This window comes from Nycticebus coucang, chromosome 4 (assembly GCF_027406575.1).
Source record: "Nycticebus coucang isolate mNycCou1 chromosome 4, mNycCou1.pri, whole genome shotgun sequence".
NCBI lineage: Eukaryota > Metazoa > Chordata > Mammalia > Primates > Lorisidae > Nycticebus > Nycticebus coucang.
Genome location: NC_069783.1, coordinates 60,976,010 through 60,982,332, shown reverse-complemented (window position 1 = coordinate 60,982,332; position 6,323 = coordinate 60,976,010).

Here is a 6,323-nt window from a genome sequence, read left to right as displayed (position 1 = left end):
AATTTTTCAGGCAAATGGAATTCAGAAGAAAAGAGGAGTTGCAATCTTATTTTCAGATACATGTGGATTTAAAGCAACTAAAGTCAAAAAAGACAAAGACGGTCACTTTATATTGGTCAAGGGAAAAATACAACAAGAAGACGTTTCAATTCTAAATATTTATGCACCAAATTTAAATGCTCCCAGATTCTTGAAACAGACCCTACTCAGATTGACCAATATGATATCCGATAATACCACAATAGCAGGGGACTTTAACACTCCTCTTACAGAGATGGACAGATCCTCTAAACAGAAATTAAACAAAGATTTAAATGAGACCCTAGACCAACTGTGCTTGATAGATGCATATAGAACACTCCATCCCAAAGATAAAGAATATACATTCTTCTCATCACCCCACGGAACATTCTCCAAAATTGATCATATCCTGAGACACAAAACAAATATCAACAGAATCAAAAGAATTGAAATTTTACCTTGTATCTTCTCAGACCATAAGGCACTAAAGGTGGAACTCAACTCCAACAAAAACATTGAACCCAGGTGGCACCTGTGGCTCAGTGAGTAGGGCGCTGGCCCCATATGCCGAGGGTGGCAGGTTCAAACCTACCCCCGGCCAAACTGCAACAAAAAATAGCCAGGCGTTGTGGCGGGCGCCTGTAGTCCCAGCTGCTCGAGAGGCTGAGGCAAGAGAATCGCATAAGCCCAAGAGTTAGAGGTTGCTGTGAGCCGTGTGACGCCACGGCACTCTACCCGAAGGCAGTATAGTGAGACTCTGTCTCTACAAAAAAAAAAAAAAGTTGAACCCCACACAAAGGCATGGAAATTAAACAACCTTCTGTTGAATAACAGATGGGTGCAGGAAGAAATAAAACAGGAAATTATAAACTTCCTTGAGCATAAAAACAATTAAGACACAGCTACCAAAACCTGTGGGATACTGCAAAAGCAGTTTTGAGAGGAAAATTCATCGCTTTAGATGCCTACATTCGAAAAACAGAAAGAGAGCGCATCAACAAACTCACAAGCCATCTTATGGAATTGGAAAAAGAAGAACAATCTAAGACTAAACTCAGTAGAAGAAAAGAAATATCCAAAATCAAATCAGAGATCAATGAAATTGAAAACAAAAGAATCATTCAGAAAATTAATGAAACAAGGAGTTGGTTTTTTGAAAAAACTAAATAAAATAGATAAACCATTGGCCAGACTAACTAGAAATAGAAAAGTAAAATCTCTAGTAACCTCAATCAGAAATGATAAAGGGGAAATAACAACTGATCCCACAGAGATACAAGAGACCATCTCTGAATACTACCAGAAACTCTATGCCCAGAAATTTGACAATGTAAAGGAAATGGATAAATATTTGAAATCACACCCTCTCCCTAGACTTAGCCAGGAAGAAATAGAGCTCCCAAACAGACCGATTTCAAGCACTGAAATTAAAGAAACAATAAAAAAGCTTCCAACCAAAAAATGCCCTGGTCCAGATGGCTTCACACCAGAAGTCTATCAAACCTTCAAGGAAGAGCTTATCCCTGTACTGCGGACATTATTCCAATAACTTGAGGAAGAAGGAATCTTCCCCAACACGTTCTATGAAGCAAACATCACCCTGATACCAAAACCAGGAAAAGACCCAACCAAAAAGGAGAATTTCAGACCAATTTCACTCATGAATATAGATGCAAAAATTATCAACAAAATCCTAGCCAATAGATTACAGCTTATCATCAAAAAAGTCATACATCATGGGGTGGCACCTGTGGCTCAAGGAGTAGGGCGCCGGTCCCATATGCCAGAGGTGGCAGGTTCAAACCTAGCCCCAGCCAAAAACCAAAAAAAATAAAAATTACGGTTCACAGTCTAAGCAAAAAAGTCATACATCATGATCAAGTAGGTTTCATCCTAGGGATGCAAGGCTGGTTTAACATACGCAAGTCCATAAATGTTATCCACCATATTAATAGAGGCAAAAATAAAGATCATATGATCCTCTCAATAGATGCAGAAAAAGCATTCAATAAAATCCAGCATGGTTTTCTAATTAGAACACTGAAGAGTACAGGCATAGGTGGCACATTTATTATTATTATTTTTTATTGTTAAATCATAGCTGTGTACATTAGTGCAATCAAGGGGTACAATGTACTGGTTTCATACACAATCTGAAATATTTTCATCAAACAGACGGCACATTTCTAACACTGATTGAAGCTATCTATGACAAACCCACAGCCAATATTTTACTGAATGGAGTAAAACTGAAAGCTTTTCCTCTTAGAACTGGAACCAGACAAGGTTGTCCTGTCACCTTTACTATTCGACATAGTGCTGGAAGTTCTAGCCAATACAATTAGGCAAGACAAGGAAATAAAGGGAATCCAAATGGGAGCAGAGGAGGACAAACTCTCCCTCTTTGCTGATGACATGATCTTATACTTAGAGAATCCCAAAGACTCAACCACAAGACTCCTAGAAGTCATCAAAAAAAAACAGTAATGTTTCAGGATATAAAATCAATGTCCACAAGTCAGTAGCCTTTGTATACGCCAATAACAGTCAAGATGAGAAGCTAATTAAGGACACAACTCACTTCACCATAGTTTCAAAGAAAATGAAATACCTAGGAATATACCTAATGAAGGAAGGTGAAGGACCTCTATAAAGAAAATTATGAAATCCTCAGAAAGGAAATAGCAGAGGATATTAACAAATGGAAGAACATACCATGCTTATGGATGGGAAGAATCAACATTGTTAAGATGTTTATACTTCCCAAAGCAATTGACCTATTCAATGCCATTCCTATCAAAATACCAACATCGTACTTTCAAGATTTGGAAAAAATGATTCTGCGTTTTGTATGGAACCAGAAAAAATCCTGTATAGCTAAGGCAGTTCTTAGTAATAAAAATAAAGCTGGGGGCATCACCATACCAGATTTTAGGCTGTACTACAAAGTCATAGTGGTCAAGAAAGCATGGTACTGGCACAAAAATAGAGACATAGACACTTGGAATAAAATAGAAAACCCAGAAATGAACTAACATCTTATAACCACCTAATCTTTGATAAACCAAAGAAGAACATACCTTGGGGGAAAGACTCCCTATTCAATAAATGGTTTGGGGAGAACTGGATATCCACATGTAAAAGACTGAAACTGGACCCACACCTTTCTCCATTCACAAAAATTCATTCAAGATGGATAAAGGACTTAAATTTAAGGCATGAAACAATAAAAATCCTCAAAGAAAGCTAGAAAAACACTGGAAGATATTGGCCTGGGGAAAGACTTTACAAAGAAGATTGCCATGGCTATTGCAACAACAACAAAAATAAACAAATGAGACTTCATTAAACTGAAAAGTTTCTGTACAGCTAAGGAGACAACAACCAAAGCAAAGAGACAACCTATACAATGGGAAAGGATATTTGCATATTTTGAATCAGACAAAAGCTTGACAACTAGGATCTATAGAGAACTCAAATTAATCCACATGAAAAAAGCCAACAATCCCATATATCAATGGGCAAGAGACATGAATAGAACCTTCTCTAAAGATGACAGACGAATGGCTAATAAACATGAAAAAATGTTCATCATCCCTATCTATTAGAGAAATGCAAATCAAAACCACTCTGAGATACCATCTAACCCCAGCAAGAATGGCCCACATCACAAAATCTCAAAACTGCAGATGCTGGTGTGGATGTGGAGAGAAGAGAACACTTTTACACTGCTGGTGGGACTGCAAACTAGTACAACCCTTTTGGAAGGAAGTATGGAGAAACCTCAAAGCTCTCAAGCTAGACCTCCCATTTGATCCTGCAATCCCATTACTGGGTATCTACACAGAAGGAAAAAAATCCTTTTATCATAAGGATATTTGTACTAGACTGTTTATTGCGGCTCAATTTACAATTGCCAAAATATGGAAACAGCCTTAATGCCCACTAACCCAGGAATGGATTAACAAGCTGTGATATAAGTATACCATGGAATACTAGTCAGCCATTAAAAAAATGGAGACTTGGCTTAGCGCCTGTGGCTCAAGCAGCTAAGGCACTGGCCACATACACCTGAGCTGGCGGGTTCAAACCCAGGCCAGGCTGCCAAACAACAATGACGGCTGCAACCAAAAAATAGCCAGCTGTTGTGGCAGGTGCTTGTAATCCCAGCTACTTGGGAGACAGAGGCAGGAGAATCGCTTGAGCCCAGGAGTTGGAGGTTGCTGTGAGCTGTGATGCCATAGCACTCTACCCAGGGCGACAGCTTGAGGCTCTGTCTCAAAAAAAAAATGGAGACTTTACATTCTTCGTATTAACCTGGATGGAAGTGGAAGACATTATTCTTAGTAAAGCATCACAAGAATGGAGAAGCATGAATCCTATGTACTCAATTTTGATATGACAATTAAGGTTACAGTAGGGATAGGAGAAGGGGAGAGCAGAGAGAGAAAGAAGGAGGGAGGGGTGGGGAAAGGGAGAACAGAGAGAGGAAAGGAGGGAGGGGGTTGGGGCTCTGGTGTGTGCCACACCTTTCGGGGGCAGGACACGATTGCAAGAGGGACTTAACCTAACAAATGCAATCAGTATAACCTGGCTTATTGTACCCTCAATAAATCCCCAACAATAAAAATAAAAGGAAAAGAAAATACAATTTCACAGAAAAAAAATATTTTAAATATTGGCTCAATTATTTGACTATTTATTGAGGACCAACTATGTCAACGAATCTCTAGTAAGCATTGGGTAGAAAATGGTGAACAAGGTATAAACAGACCTTTCCTTCACAGAGCTTGTAGTCTAGAGGGGGATCCAGACAAGTAAACAGGCTACCAAAATGTCATGTAAGTGCTCTGATAGGAAAAGCATAAGACGATGTAGAAACAGACAGCAAGGGCACCTAATCCAGATATGGAGGATCATCAAGAAGTGACAGGTCATCTGACACTAACTGCTGAGTAAGAATCATTGAGGAAAAAGTAAGTGTTCCAGGATGGATGACAATATAAGTAAAAATGTAGATATAAAAGAAAGCACCGTGTATCCACAGGACTAAAGATAAGCAAGGCTGGAAGAGGGACAACAGAGTGGAATGTCAAAAGATGAGGACAGTGTAGTTAGCAGAGGTTAGAGGGCATGTTCAGAAGCTGGTGTTCTAAGTGCAAAGGAGAGTCACCGAAGAGTTTGCAGTGGTGGTGCCAGCCCCTGAGATAGGGATACAAAAAGAGAACCAGACTCCGGGGAGCCAGTTTGATTTGGAGTGCTGTATAGCAGTGCTTTCCATGCCCCGCTTTCTACAGTTGTCTCCCTCTGCTCCGCTTTCATCACAGCTGTGGGAGACAGGTCCTGCGCTCTGACAATATCTCACTTCTGCTTTCTGATTCACAGCTTTCTCTGGAGCTGGGAAATCCATTCATCCTGGCAGAGGTATAGCCCAGCAGTGCCTCACATTGCCATTTCTTGGTGGCAATCCTCAAAGAGTGGGTGCTGGAGGTTGGTGGATAATATCCCAGCCTCCCATGCTTAAGAGAGACCATTCTGAGTTACACGGTGGTGATTACCAGTCTGTGCCCACAGTGATTATCAGGTCAGCAATGCAGCCTTTATCAGCTTTTCCTCCTTTCTGTCTTCCCATTCCTGCTTCACTCCTGCTTCCTGGAATTACCTTCCGAAATAGATTTCATTCATCTGAGCCCTTCTCTTAGGCTGTATTTGAGAGTGAAGGGAATCCAAATTAAAATAAGTATCTGCAGGACTTCAAAGTGAAAATCCAAATTAGACCTTCAGGAAAGGGAATTTGGGATAGAAACACAAATTTGTATTTTCTTCCTAATGAGGGCTGAAAACACAGAAGTAGATGAAATCATTCACTGAGAGGGAAAATGGGTTATGAAGGACCTTGTGGAAGAGCAGCCTTTCAGACACAGGAGGAAGAGTGGACAAGGAGACTGAGAAAGAAATGACCAGACAGGTAAGAAAGGAACAAAGAGAGCCTGCAGACACAGCACCCCAGACAAGAAGTTTCAAGGAAGAAGGAGGGGATCCAGTCTAGTGGGTGACCGACTATCCCCAAGCAGCACTAGAGACAGTCAGTTCCCAGATCCTGCAGGTGACGAGCCCCTTGGTTGTCCACGGCCCCCACCTGTGCAGGGAGGCTGGATCATGGTAGAGCCCAGGGAATGTGACTGTCTGAGGCATCAGCAGTAACAGTATCCAAGGCATCTCAGATGGAGACTCCAGGGCTGGGGGCAGCTGAGGCAGCTGTACCTCCTCCCTACTCCATCAGTCTTCGGGGACACAAGAAT